Below are 15,726 nucleotides of genomic sequence, written 5' to 3'. Positions count from 1 at the left end.
AAAATAAATACAAGAGAACATTTTCTTCTTCAGGGGCAAGCACTCATAAATAGAATTAACTTGTCCACTTTTGTGGAAGATGGGCGCATAAATGGGAAGGACAGATCTTTCCTATTAGGTATATGGCCAAAGGCAGAGGCATACAGAGAGGCCTTCCTTTACAGGTGAATTCCTCACTGCTGGGTTCATTCGCAGACTTCAAACAACTTAATGTTTTTCTTAGAAATTCATCTCCCAAATCTCTGGGCTCATTTTCAGATGACTAAAAAGTGAATAAATGTAATAACTTCAGAAAACTAACAAGGATATCAAAACATCGTACGGACACACTTTGGAAAAAAAATACCTCTCAAATCATATAGGATGATACAGAAGATGCAAGTCAGTTTTTCTGCCCTCCACTGTTTTCCCTGAAGGTAACTACCATAAAGTGGGTGCTATAGCAATAAACCTGAAGATGAAAGTCACTTCCTTTTCAATAAAGTACTTAAACAATCTAAAGATGACATAAAATGCTTTCTATTTAAGCTTGGGGAGAGACCACTGGTCCTCGTGCTCTAACAAAGATATGGTATCTTACATATTGCTTGATTATAGGGATATAACCATGAAGAACTGGCTTGCACATGGCTACCGAGGCTCACAGGGGGATGGCCCGCTTCCAGATTTTCTCTTACTCCTTTGTTTGCTGAACTGAGCCCCATTTCTGGGAAGTGCTGCCCCATCCTGAACTCCCCTTAATGGCTATAATGGGAGTCATCTGCAAATATGGCGGATTTTCCAGAGGGCAATGACTAGCTTATTTTGCAGATTTGAGAATCGCTGTGGCCATATTTATGGGGAATTTTAAGACCCTTTAAAACAAGATGTACTCAAATAAATTAGAAGTCCTCTTTATCCTCTAGGAAAAGTCAGTAACACACCACCCGCCTTTTTCCCTGGGGAGAAAATTGTCATGCCCTTGGGCACTCTGGAAAGGTGCGTGTATTGGACCATATAGAGTTTACTCCCCTATTGTCAGCATGCCATCCTACCAGGGTTTTCAATGAAGCCTTCCCCAAAGACTCAGAAAACAGCGGATGATATCACCTTTGAGAGATAGTCAGAAAGCAAGACTTAGTGGATCAAAGAGGATAGATGCAAAATAACTTGAAAGGGGACAGAATGGGTTTAAAGAACTTCAATGAGTTATTTGTAATTGAACTTATTATTGCATAATATAACAGATACTTGTTATTAAGATGTGTACTCTAGTACATACTAAAAATGAAAACATGTAACATGTGTGTGTGTGTGTGTGTGTGTGTGTGTGGATAGATAGATAGCTACACAGGCAGATCCATTGATTGATAAACTTCTCTGTCTTTTTGCTGGACAGGAATTTGGGGTTCAAAGAGCTAAAGTCCTTTATAGAAGGCCCCACACAGAATCAGGTTCAAACTCAAGTCAAATTCTACCTTTATTGAAATAAAGGATGTGCTGTTGATGGACGAAAATGTGTTGATCACTGAAGCACACAAGTGACACAGCTCTTGAAAACATCAAATCTTAGCCCAGCCACATACTGCCTGTAATATTGTATGGTGGGAGACGGTATACAAAATACTTTGTGCGCTGCCATTTATGAGTAAAATTGGATAGTAAAATACTCAAGCCTTCCCAAAAACTCACAAGGGGAAAACAAACAAACAAAAAAGCATTAGCTTATGAAATGTGATCACTGCCGCCCCCCCACCGCACTGGCATTGTAAGAGTAATGGATTACGCATTGTAAGAGTAATGGATCAAGTCATATTACGATCATACCCCCAATATGTGAATCCATTCTACATCTCTTGACTCTGATTCTCGCTTATCCCCAAACAAGCTTCTCTTTTTTTTCTTAATTTTTTTAAGCTTTATTTATTTTTGAGAGAGAGCATGAGTGGGGGAAGAGCAGAGAGAGAGGAAGAGACAGAATCCAAAGCAGGCTCCAAGCTCCGAGCTGTCAGCACAGAGTATGATGCGGGGCTTGAACTCATGAACCGTGAGATCATGACCCGAGCTGAAGTCGGATGCTTAACCGACTGAGCCACCCAGGTGGCCCTCCCTAAACAAGCTTCTAAGTTTGACTGACCACCTTCCTTGATAGGTCTTCCAGCAGGGAAAGATTCTGCTGTTGATACTTACACAAGGATACAGGCCCACGTGGAAGTTGGAATGAGATTCTCAGCTTGACTGTGGCCATGGGTGCCACGCAGGTGGGTCCACTTAAGAAGGAGTTGACCAACCTTCTTTCGCCCACACATCCTCTCTGCAGTATGGCCCTCACCTTCTTGTACCAGCCGTGGTGGGGATCGTGCCCCACCTCAGCTCTGGCTCTCCCCTGGGGCCGTCCACCTCCTCTTCTGCATTTCTTAGTCAGCTTTGGAACACATCTCAGCCGTCTCCTCCTCCACAAAAACATCTTTGACGTCTTACTCGGCTTAATGCCTCCCCCATGTGCTTTCAGTCACTTTGTACCACAGCAGGATCAGACACAACTGTATGCTGTCCTTTAGTGGGAAATGAAACATTTTTGTTGAATATACTCTTCATCAGGAACCCTTGGACCCTGGCATAAGATTATAAACACTCTCTTGCTCACAGCAGAATCTCCAGAGCCTAACAATTTATTGAATTCTTAATAAATATCTATTACATAAATAATCAGGGAGGCCTTATTCATGATTCTATCAAAAGAAAATATTGAAGTGCTTTTGTTTTCTGTAAGTTTTTGGTCAGCATGGTCAGCATTCCTGGCGCCCAGTTATTATTAGAACAAACCACTATTTAAATTATTGCTTCTTATAAGCACTCCCCAGAGAAAAACAGCATATTATTTCCTGAAACAATGAAACATATGCAAGTGTGTTCAGAGTTATAACCAAATCAAGATCATCGCATGGAAGAAGTGGAAAACTAGAACTGAATACAGAGACAGAAGACTGAATAAAAATATGGCAAGGTGCCCAGACAAATCTCAATTTACAGCAGCAGAAATAGACTGACAATTAGATTCCTGAGTCACAATTTTGCGCTGGTCTGTTTTTCTTTCTCAGGTGTATGTCGGTGGCATGCGAGAGCACGTGTAAATAGGTTGCTTTGCATTCTCTGGAGTGAGACTGCTCAATTATTTAGGTGGTGTGTCAGGAGGTAGTTGTTTATAAATGCAGACAACACAAATGAGTTCCGTGTAAGCATATGTCAATGCAAATGTACATAAAAGACATTGCTAATATCTACAGAAGGGAAAATGATTAGCAAATTCATAAGGGTCACTCACAACGCTCATGTTAAGACTCATCCTTTGTTCATTTTGAGATATTCCCCTAATGCATTTACCACGTGTTTTCAGTGGTAAATGATGCTGTGCTTACATTTATAAGGCAGGAGAGGCGTCTGGGTGGCTCAGTGGGTTGAGCATCCGACTTCGGATCAGGTCATGATTTCATGGTTCGTGAGTTCGAGCCCTGCATCGGGCTCTGTGCTGATGGCTCTGAACCTGGAGCCTGCTTCGGATGCTGTGTCTCCTGCTCTGTCTGCCCCTTCCCCACTTGTGTTCTGTCCTTATCTCTCTCTCTCTCTCAAAAATAAATAAACACTAAAAGACAGACATTAAAAATTAAAAAAAAAATTATAAAGCAGAAAGGGAAGAAGAGGAAGGCCATCCACAGCAGTGGACAGTGGCTGGCGGTGCCCTGCACTGCTCACGCACAGCTGACCGGTGCCTTGCTATTCATGTCCTGGAACCACCGCCGTGCAGATCTGTTCCCCAAACTGCATCCGCATCTCGTAGAGGCCAGTGCTAGGAAGGTGTTCGTTGACAGACTGATTCAAGCTGAGCTCTTCAGCCTCTCTCAGAAACTCCTACGAAGGCCCTCCTTGAGCTCCTCCATTGGGCAACGCACCTGAGACTGAGTCACGGCCCCAGGCCGCCCTCCCTCATCCTTGAGAGGAGAACAGCTCCAAACAGTAGTCTTCACATTGTATTTTTACTGCCCCTCCCCTGCCTACATCCACTGGCCCTTAAGAGGCTTTTTCTTCTTGCAATTCACCCTTGAGAAGATGACAGACTGTGTTAGGAACATGTCATGTAAGTTCCTGGGATTGTGTGAGGCTCAGCAGCTCAGACACTAACGTTCACGGGCTTTAGCTACGTACTTCTGAAAGTATTAGCCCCCAGTGCCGATCTTTCTAATCCAGACTACGAAGCGTCCACGCAAACGTCTGCCGGGCATACCACCACCACCACAACAGAGATTAGCTGTCCGTCCTACTCCAGGCGCTGTGCTAACCTAGTTACGTGAATCACCTCTTGTAATCCAGACAACCAAGCTCGTGGTGATTACTAGTATTATCCCCATTTCACACATTTGAAAATGGGCTTCAGAGGTTAAGACAGGAGTAGGTCAGAGCTAAATGGCATTGCTGAGACTTGAAGCCAGACTACTTGACATAAGACCCCAGTGTCTAAACCGCTGTGCGATCGGGCTCCTCTTACTTAGTCCAGTCACCATGATGAGTCCTTTCGTGTGATGTTTATTTGTTACGTGATTTGCACAACTGGGAGCCAGGTTCAATCATTAATGTAGCTGTCCCGTGTATGATGTTGGTGATTTCTTAAAAACAAACAAAAAACGGATGATTAGTCTCACATATAAAAAAATTGTGACTCTTTTCATTTTATGCTGTGATTAGGGGTCACTTTACACAAATACATGTGTGTACGCACACACAAACAGAATATGAGTTGTTTTTTTGGGGGGGAGAAACCTAGTTTTAAGTCATCATTGATTTATGCCTACATCTTTATGCTACATATTGTTTATAAGTGGAAAAACCAGTTCATCTGCATAAAAGACCGGTCTATGTTCTCAATGAATGCTGCAGCTTTGTTAACACTTTCTTTTATAGTGGAAAATGACTATCTCCATGAGACTGAAAATAACGTACTAAAGAAGGTACAGCACTAGCGAATCTGACTATATTTAATCTTATTTGAACTAAGTATTAAAAATATTACTTTTGTGAGATTATTTGGGGGAAATATATATCAGAATGAGGCTTTTTTATGAGTAGCAAAAAAAAAAATGACATGGGCTTAACCAAGACAGAAGCTTTTCTTTCCCATAAAAGAAGTCCATGACTACATTCCTCTAACTTGTATTGGCATGTGGCTTCCCCAAAGTAGATTAAGAAGGCTGCGTGAGCTCTATCCATTGTATCCATATTAGTACAGAGAAAGCCAATCAAATTAAAGTTCAAATTAAGAAGTAGGCCTTAAAATTGTGATGTGAAGCCTATCTATTCATCTACCAACTATTCATCCATCCGTCCATCCATCCATCCATCCATCCATCCACCCATCTACCCACCCACCCACCTATCTATCCAAATGGCTTCTTGAATCATGAGCCTCACAACTGTTTATTTGGGGTGGTATACCAATTCTTTTAAATAACATCAGTGGTTTTCTAGACTTCTTCAGGGCAGTTTCCCCAGAAAGTAACCCCCCAAACACTTGCCCACAGAGTAAGAGCAGAGGGGCCAAGGTTGTGGGAGGCTGGCAGTGTTAAGGCACGACTGTCAGCACTCAGTGCACCAGCAATCGCCTTACCCCGGGGCTCCCACGGGTGCCTCATCTTTGACATCAGTTGTTCCAAGGGTCTCCAATCAGAGTCTCCGGGACATAACACCTCCAGAGAATCACCCATTTTCTACTGCAGACCTCAGGGTAGGACAGCTGCCTGTTTGCTAGGGCTGAGGGAAAACACCTGGGAAGCTACCTGCTAGTGAAGACAAACTTTTAACAAAAGTTTCGCTTTCAGCACCCCCACATATTCTGCGTTACTTGCACACTCAGAGGTTACTGGCACCTCCAATTCTTGAAACGTTGCACGGTTCTTCAGCACAAATGAGCATGTTTTTTTTTACTGGCATCCTTTAGGCTGTCATGTTCTGGCTTTTTCACATACAGTCAGTTACTATTCCTGTACGTGATCTCCATACTCGGAAGTCAACAGTGTAGTGTACTGTATCATCTCGCTTTTCCTTTGCCTTCTTGGTCTTACATTAAAAAAAAAAAATTACTTAATGCCTTTTTCATTTGGGTTTCCAGCAGGCCCAGAAATCCATGGTCCTTCATTTGTAAATGAAAAGTCCTCACTTATTTTCCAACAATATGTTTTCTGTAGGTTTTATTGCAATGAACGTTCTCTTCAGAAGTCAACAATAACCTTCTTTTGTCAGATCCAGTGGGTTCTACATGGTGACGTTGCCTTGGTGACACACGCCCCTTTCCAGAAATGTGCCTCCATTGATTTTTGTGACCCTTCTCTCTCTTTAAACACCTCTCATTCTCCAACGCTTTCTTATTCTCAGTGTTTTTCTCTGCCTCCTGCCTGTATCCTGGTTTCTCTGTCTTCCCACCAGTCTTTGGCATTCACCGAAATTCTGACTGTATTCAGTCCTCATCTCGTTCTACCTCTTAAGTCATCCCATTTCTCTAATTATTTTTACTGCTACTTGCATGCTGGTGACCACCAAGTCTGAATCTCCATCCCTGACTGAATTCCTAACCTTTGGATGTACGTCCCTCCACCATGTGATAGACACTTCAGTCCTGCCAACCATCTCAGTATGGATATCACATGAACGGCTCAAATCCAATATGTCTAATAATGAGCTCACCATCTCCTATGTCGTGCACATACCCTCTCATGAGTACTAGAGTTCGGCTGAAGGCAGCACTGAGCATTTAAGGTAGAAAAAAAAAAAAAAGACGGCAATAGCATTCTCACAAAAGTAGAACCAGTAATACTAAAATCTCTGTGGAACCACAAAAAAACCGAAATAGCCAAAGCAATCTTGTCTTGAGAAAGAACAAGGCTGGAGGTATCACAATCCCAGATTTCAAGATATACTACAAAGCTGCAGTACTCGGAACAGTAAGGTACTGGCAGAGAAACAGACACATAGGCCAGTGGAAGAAAATAAAGAGCCCAGAAATAAACCCACACTTATAGGGCCAATTAACGTATAACAAAGGAGGCAAGGATATTCAGTGGAGGAAAAGACAGTCTCTTCAACAAATGGTGTTGGAAAAACTGGACAGTGACATACAGAAGGATGAAACTGGGCCACTTTCTTACACCACACATAAAAATAAACTGTAAATGGATTGAAGAACTAACTCTGAGACCTGAAATCATAAAACTCCCAGAAGAAAAACAGGCACTATCTCTTGAAGGTCTCCCTTAGCAACATGCTTCTTGAAATGCCTCCTCAGGCAAGAGAAACAACAGCAAAAATGAACTATTGGGACTTCATCAAAATAAAAAGATTTATAGAGTGAATGATGCCATCAACAAGATGAAAAGACAGCCCACTGCATGGGAGAAAATATTCGCAAATGATGTATCAGGTAAAGAGCTAAACATCCAAAATACATAAAGAACTCATACCACAGAACACCAAAACCCCCAAATAATCTGATTAAAATGGACAGAGAAACTGAATAGACATGTTTCCAAGGAAGACATCCAGATGGCCAAGAGACACAAGAAACAATGCTCCACGTCACTCATCAGTAGGGAAATACAAACCCAAACCACAAAGAGATATCACCTTGCACCTGTCAGAATAGCTAAGAGGACAAGAAGTTGCAAGTGTTGGTGAGGATGTGCAGAAAAAGGAAAGCGTGTGCACTGGTGGTGGGAATGTAAACTGGTGCAGCCACTGTGGGAAACAGTGTAGAGAGTCCTCAAAAAGTTAAAATAAAAAAAGAAATACCACATGATCCAATAATTCTACTACTAGGTATTTTCTCAAAAGAAAATGAAAACACTAATTCCAAAAGATACATGCACCCCTATGTGTATTGCAATGTTACTTACAATAGCCAAGATACAAGCATCTTAAGTATCCATCAATAGATAAAGAAGATGTAACACACACACACACACACACACACACACACACACACACACACACCTATGTACACATACAAAATGAAATATTACTCAGCCATAAAAACGAATGACATCTTGCCATTTGCGACAACATGGACGGAGCTAGAGGGAATTATGCTACATGAAATAAGCCAGGCAAAGAAAGCCAAATATCACATAATTTCACTTATAAATAAATAATCAAACAAAAAGCAGAAACAGACCTGTAAATGCAGAGAACATACTGATAGCTGCCAGGGCGGAGGAGGGTAGGAGAATGGACAAAATGGATGAAGAGCACTGGGAGACATGCGCTTCCACTTAGGGAACGCATAAGCCACGAGAATAAAAGGCACAGCATGAGGAACACAGTCAGTGACACGGCAACAGTGCTGCATGGGGAGGGACGGTGGTCGCTACCCCTGTGGTGAGCACAGCATGCCATATAGATGTGTTGAATCAGTAAGTTGTACACGAGCAACTAATGTAACACTGTGTCAACTATATGCTTCAATAAACAAAACAAAAAGCATGCTATGGAATAACTTTTTTTCCGAATAAAAATACTTGGATTTGCATCAGAAAAAGGCAGTTAATCAAGATTTCCCCCTTTCTCTCTTGCTATCATGCCCACTAAATCGTTTGCAACTTAATACGTGACTTATTTCTGATTTTTTGTCTCCTTGATTTAAGCCCCTTTCTTTGGACCCAGGGTTTAGGTTTATGTGACACTCCTTCTCTTCCTTTGAGTTCATCTTGATTACTACTGTTAGAATGAACTATTTAAAATTTAAAACTGACAGCGTTGCTACCTTACTGTAGACATTCAGTGCCATCCATCACCTATAGTCCAAAGACCACACTTCCTAGAATAGCATGCAAGAACCATGCTTACGGCAACTATCTCTGTAGAGGCATCTTCTATCATTCTTCCCTGATTTCACTCCAGTGGATACAAACTTATTTGTGGTTTTCTGCAAACCTGATACTGTTTCATACTTCAGTGGATTTGTTTTTTATATATTTGCCAAGAATGTTCTTCTATTTTTCTTTAGCTAACTAACTCCTATTCTTCTGGACTAGATATAGCTTCCAAACTCTAAACCCCCTTCCTGATTCTCCCTGGGATGGAATGACCGATATTTCATTTTTCAGTCATAACATCTTCTATCTGCCTGTTTATAAAACAGTTTGTTCATCAGTATATATTGTTTGGTTTGATGTTTTATGTTTTTGAAAGACAGGAACAGTCTTATTATTTGGAGAGCCTCAGAAAGTCATGTGGTACCAGGAAAATAGATGGCAAAATAAATAAAAAAATAAATAAAGGTCTGTTGATTTACCAAGACATTTTTCTACAACTTAGCATTATTTTGCTTGTTGACTTCTGCTCTTCTTTCAAATATTTTGCTCTCACATATGTTTCACAAAGAGAATTTCCTTTTGAAAATTTACCTGTATTCACAGCTGTGGGAAAGGCTACTATACTCCAACTCATGACAAAGTTAGAGCTTAACACTGATTTCAATAAGGTAGATTCTATGTTGGAACTTGAATTTGAAGATATTAATTCAGCCCTCCAGCTCTCTCGTTTCTTCATTTTTTTTTTTGGATGAAGAAATTGTACTAGACAAGCATCAAAGTTCTGAGAAGTTCTAAGGGTTTGTTAGCTGCTATTTGGGAAAAAAAAGTCTTCTAGAAACTTATAAGCTAATAGGCTGACTGGATATCAGTAGCTCTTTTTCCTAAAGAGCTAAAATACAGGCATCCGGTCCTGGGAGACAGAAGTGGAGAGCCAGGCTGAGCAACTGACTGATTTCCCATTTTCTTTTTTTTTTTTTTTTAACGTTTATTTATTTTTGAGACAGAGAGAGACAGAGCATGAACGGGGGAGGGTCAGAGAGAGAGGGAGACACAGAATCTGAAACAGGCTCCAGGCTCTGAGCTGTCAGCACAGAGCCCGACGCGGGGCTCGAACCCACAGATGGTGAGATCATGACCTGAGCCAAAGTTGGACGCTTAACCGACCAAGCCACCCAGGCGCCCCTGATTTCCCATTTTCTATGAACGTGACTGTAACCATGACTCCATGATAAGAAGGCATACTGTGGGACACTTTGCTTTCCTTTTATCTTCCGTTTTGAGTTATGACCGAAATCATATAAAATAATATAAGAATAATATCATATTTTTACTGAACGAAACCATATCAAGAGCTTCGCTTTAGTAGAAATAATATATTTGGCTCCTTGGGAAAATCACAAGGTAAAATCTAAAACTAATGAGGTCTATTTCCCAAACTAAAGCAGTTTCAGTCAGTAATTTATGAGCCACCATGACACGTTTTCTCTTGTGACCAATTCATAATTTGGCTCTGCTGCAATCTATTAGAGATAAAAACAATTTCCTAGGGTTTTAATTCTTCCTGCATATTCTAATTGCTTCCAGCTGTAGCCAAGCTGATTCTGGATGAACCTTCACACAGCATTAAAAGGAAAAATAAGAGATCCAATTGTATCCAATTTAAGAATATAATCTGGGTGCCAAAATATATTTTATCAGGCTCACACAAAACCTCACAGCAACCCTCTCAACCATCTTGAAAGTAGCTGATGAACCAGAGAAAATACGGGAACACATTCTCCTTCCCACCTTTTATAGTTTCGAGTGTTATTTATCATCATGTGGTTTTGTATGGCAGTAATGATGCTGTACTTCCTTTCCAAGTAGAAATGCATGAAGCGGCTTACTTTAGGGTACCAAGAATCCGTGTTTCATTCATAGGTGAGCGTTCAGATTTAACAGAGCACAAGGTGTCTTCCATAAGTTGCCATAAGCGGTCCATATCAAATGGATCAGACATGATGCAGTCACATCCACATTTTAGACTACAGATGCCTTCTCAACCTCTTCTATTGCTGTGGGACTTTACTTCTGGTGTGAGCATGCATGCATGCGTGGTGCTTTTGTGTGTGTGTGTGTGTGTGTGTGTGTGTGTGCGTGTGCGTGTGTGTGTGCATGTGTGTGTGTGTTGGGTGTAAAATCTCCAGAAACAGGGAATCCCTTTGATGGGAATGTGGGCAGGAAGTAAAAGAGAAGTATTAGCACGAGCATATGACAGCTTCCATAGAACCTTGCTTGTTGTTAAGTCATCACTACTGAGGCAGAACAACATATCAGTTTCCTACAGCTGCTTTAACGACCACTAACTTGATGACTGAAGATAAATGTATTCTATCACAGCTCCGAAAACCACAAGTAGAAAATCAAGGTGTTGGCAGGGCCACGCTCCCTCTCAAGACTCTAGGGAAGGATCTCTTGCGTCTCCCGGCTTCCAGGGTCTCCTGGTGTCCCTGAGCTTGTGACTGAAAAATTCCAGTCTATGTTTCCATCTTCTCATGACCTTCTCCTCTGTCCCATACCTTCTCTCCTGTCTCTTGTAAGGGCATTTGCTAGTGGATTTAGGACCCATGAGGATAATCTAGGATAATTTCACCTCAAAATCATTGAACTTATTTACAAAGACCCTTTGTTACAAGTAGGGTCCCATTCACAGTTTCCAGGGATTAGGATGTGGACATACGTTTTTTGTGTAGGACTACCTTCCAGTCCACTACTAATTAGGCTGGGTCAGCAAGTATATAGCTAACAGGGAATATTACCCAATTCTTTGGATCTGGCAACCAGTTCCCTATGAGTGTCCTTATGTGAGAGAGGCCTAGGAGCGTGTCCTGATTTCTCAGGAAAATCTTAATTAAGAAAATATGGAATTGGTTTCTGCTTCTCTTCAAACTGTCGAATGAAGAGAAATGACATACAAAGGAAATATGCTCGGGCGGAATCATCCTGCGATTCTCTTCCACGTGGTCTGAAGAATCCCATAAGGAACTGAGAAGGTCATAAATTAATGCATTTTAATCCTTAGTGTGAAGTTGACATACAGATCTTTACCAAGTTCTACAAAACTTTATCGAGCGCCTACTGTATACTAGCTACTCTTTAGCATACTTTAATCTGTCACAAACACAGAGAAGCCATTGTGTTGTGCACCAGATAAGGATGTGATAACTCGGGTGTGCAAATTCCCAGCTCCCTGGTTACATACAGAGAGAATATGGTGCGTGGTGGAAAAGCCAAAATAAAGTTGAAAAAAAACGAGGCAAATGTAAAATTCTAAACAGGTTTGCAAAAGCCATATTGTACTAAATGGAAGTACTGTATTCTTGAATGGCTCTGGATGTTTGAAACTTGAATGTCAGAGGTGTGCCTACTCTCTCTTTAGAACAGGTCTTGCCCACAGTGTGCTTTAAATAAAGATTGGATAACAGCATTAATATGGTTAGGGACCAATACACAGAACTTAATATTAGAATATAATATTGTGTTCTCATTCTGCGGTATGGAAAAACAAAGAATGCTTTGATTAATATATACACTTTGTCTTGCCATAGCTGTTAGAGAAAGATGATTTTCAGCATTTATGGAAGCTGTGATGATATAAAGTGCTTCCAAACAAGACTCATTCACATTACAAATTTTCATTAGAATCATACGTAGCTTTACGGACTTCAAGCTGTATTACAAAGCTGTAATCATCAAGACAATATGGTACTGGCACAAAAACAGACACTCAGATCAATAGAACAGAATAGAGAACCCAGAAATGGACGCACTAATGTATGGCCAACTAATCTTTGACAAAGCAGGAAAGAATATCCAATGGAACAAAGACAGTCTCTTCAGCAAGTGGTGCTGGGAAAACTGGACAGTGACATGCAGAAGAATGAACCTGGACCATTTTCTTACACTATACACAAAAATAAACTCAAAATGGATGAAAGACCTCAATGTAAGACAGGAGACCATCAAAATTCTCGAGGAGAAAGCAGGCAAAAACCTCTCTGGTCTTGGCTGCAGCAACTTCTTACTCAACACATCTCTGGAGACAAGGGAAACAAAAGCAAAAATGAACTACTGGGACCTTATCAAAATAAAAAGCTTCTGCACAGTGAAGGAAACAATCACCAAAACTGAAAGGCAACCGACAGAATGGGAGAAGATATTTGCAAACGACGTATCAGATAAAGGGTTAGTATCCAAAATCTATAAAAAACTTACCAAACTCAACACCCAAGAAACAAATAATCCCGTGAAGAAATGGGCAAAAGACATGAATAGACACTTCTCCAAAGAAGACATCCAGATGGCCAACTGACATATGAAAAAATGCTCAACATCACTCATCAGGGAAATACAAATCAAAACCACAAGGAGATACCACCTCACACCTGTCAGAATGGCTAATCTTAACAACTCAGGCAACAATAGACGCTGGCAAGGATGTGGAGAAAGAGGATCTCTTTTGCACTGCTGGTGGGAATGCAAACTGGTGCAGTCACTCTGGAAAACAGTATGGAGGTTCCTCAAAAAATTAAAAAGAGGACTAGCTTATGACCCAGCAATTGCACTACTAGGTATTTATCCAAGGGATACAGGTGTGCTGTTTCAAAGGGACACATGCACCCCCATGTTTATAGCAGCACTATCAACAATAGCCAAAGCATGGAAAGAGCCCAAATGTCCATCGATGGATGAATGGATAAAGAAGATGTGGTGTATATATACAATGGAGTATTACTCAGCAATCAAAAAGAATGAAATCTTGCCATTTGCAACTATGTGGATGGAACTGGAGGGTATTATGCTAAGCAAAATTAGTCAGAGAAAGACAAAAATCATATGACTTTACTCATATGGGGACTTTAAGAGACAAAACAGATGGACATAAGGGAAGGGAAGCAAAAATAATATAAAAACAGGGAGGGGGACAAAACAGAAGAGACTCTAAAATATGGAGAACAAACAGAGGATTACTGGAGGCGTTGTGGGAGGGGGGATGGGCTAAATGGGTAAGGGGCATTAAGGAATCTACTCCTGAAATCATTGTTGCACCATATGCTAACTACCTTGGATGTAAATTTAAAAAAGTAAATTAAAAACAAAAAACAAGAAAAAAAAAACAAAGCAAAACAAACAAAAAAGAATGATACATAGCTTTAGGTAATTTTTTTTTATTTGAGCTTGAATGATATGTACATAAAAGTTGACATTTTCTAGAGAGGAGGAAATGCTCAGAACAAAGGTTGATGTATGTATATTTTTTTTCATTTTTCCTTTACTCTGTTCCTTGCGCTCTTTTTTCTGATTTAAAGTCATGGCAATCTCCCACCTTGCTGACATGTCAAACAAAAGAACACAGGAATTTTCCAGTAAATGCTTTAGCTGTCTCTTAAATTCTTCGTTCAACACTAGGCTCTTCCCTTCTGTGCGTTTAATCAAGTTTGTAAGGCAATTAACTCTCCTAATCTCTGCAACCATAAGTGTAAGAGTTCTGACTTTAAATCATACTTCTTTGTCAATGGACTTGCTGTTTCTTCATTTCCTGTGCACTAACATCAGATTCGGTCTTCATCAAAAGCTAGTTTTATTTCAGAAGTAATTTCAAAGTCAACCAGCATCATAACACCACAGCTTGACTTCCGCTTCCCTTTCTTCTCGAAAGGGTCTGAAAACCACAAGTGGTAATGTCTGTTGCTTATGTTTAAGTCAAGTGATGTCCAGGAAGCGGACTGAATAAATTCCCATAATGCCAGGATGCGGACGAGAGTTTATTTGTTGGCCTCAGTGTCTCTTGCTCAAGAGTTGCAGAAGTAGGTTTCTATACTGAGTACTTCCCCAGTGACTTTATTGGGCCATCTTCATATCATTTCCCTGCACTAGGGGCCCTGCATGGCTTTTCTACTGGAGCGTCCTTTTCCTTTTTCACAAGAAAAATAAGTCCCGATATTTCGACTCTATGAAGAGCCTTAGCCAGATCACCGAATAATGATAAGTGAATAAGCAGAAACATACTTTGTGTTTTTGGAAACATGTTTATATCTTAAAATAAACTAAAAAAAAAATTGCATGATTTTCTATTTCCATATGGCTCATTGGAATCTCAATATTTCCCATTGTCTGATAGAGAATGAACTTCCTTAGTTCTTATTAAGTTTCAAAGCTATTTCTGGATCTCAGTTATAATGCACAAACTGAACCATTCACATTCTTTCTGAGACTTGAGTTGGCTCAAGGCCAAGGAATTTAGAGGAATTTCCATGAATCTTATTTTAGTTCTATCTTTATAGAAGGCCATGAAGTATCTTCATAGAATATCTGTTAAGCAATAGTTAGATAAGATCATTGCTTTTACTTCAACAACTCTCTAAAGGAAAGTACACATTAAAAAAAAAAAAAAAAACACCTTTGTGACTAGTTAAGATCACAGGCTCTGGACTCCTACCGTCCTGAGTTCAAATTCTAGTTTCACCAAATTGGTAGTAGTGTGACTTTAATAAGCCTTTATTGCTTTGCCCACAGCTTAATTTTTTCATTTCTACCATTAAGCTCTGGAAGTTCACAATCTCAAAGGATTACTTCAACAATTAAATGAGATAACATCTATGGAACCCTTAGGTAAAATACCTAGTCCAGTGCACACATAAATATTGTTGTTAAAACCTGCCAACAAGAATAAATCATATAAGAATAATATTTGGAGAAAACATCTCTTCAGTCTTCACAAAAAGGTAACCAATAATAACAGACCAAGAAATGAAGGTACAATTGCTAACAAGTATAAACACAAAACTTCTGTTCAGTGAGAAGGATCCTGCCAGCAACTTCTTTAAAAAAGCACTTTGGGGGCGCCTGGGTG

The sequence above is a fragment of the Panthera tigris genome, chromosome D1, assembly GCF_018350195.1.
Source record: "Panthera tigris isolate Pti1 chromosome D1, P.tigris_Pti1_mat1.1, whole genome shotgun sequence".
Lineage (NCBI taxonomy): Eukaryota > Metazoa > Chordata > Mammalia > Carnivora > Felidae > Panthera > Panthera tigris.
The sequence above is the reverse complement of the archived record's forward strand: the minus strand, read 5'-3'. Positions refer to the sequence as shown.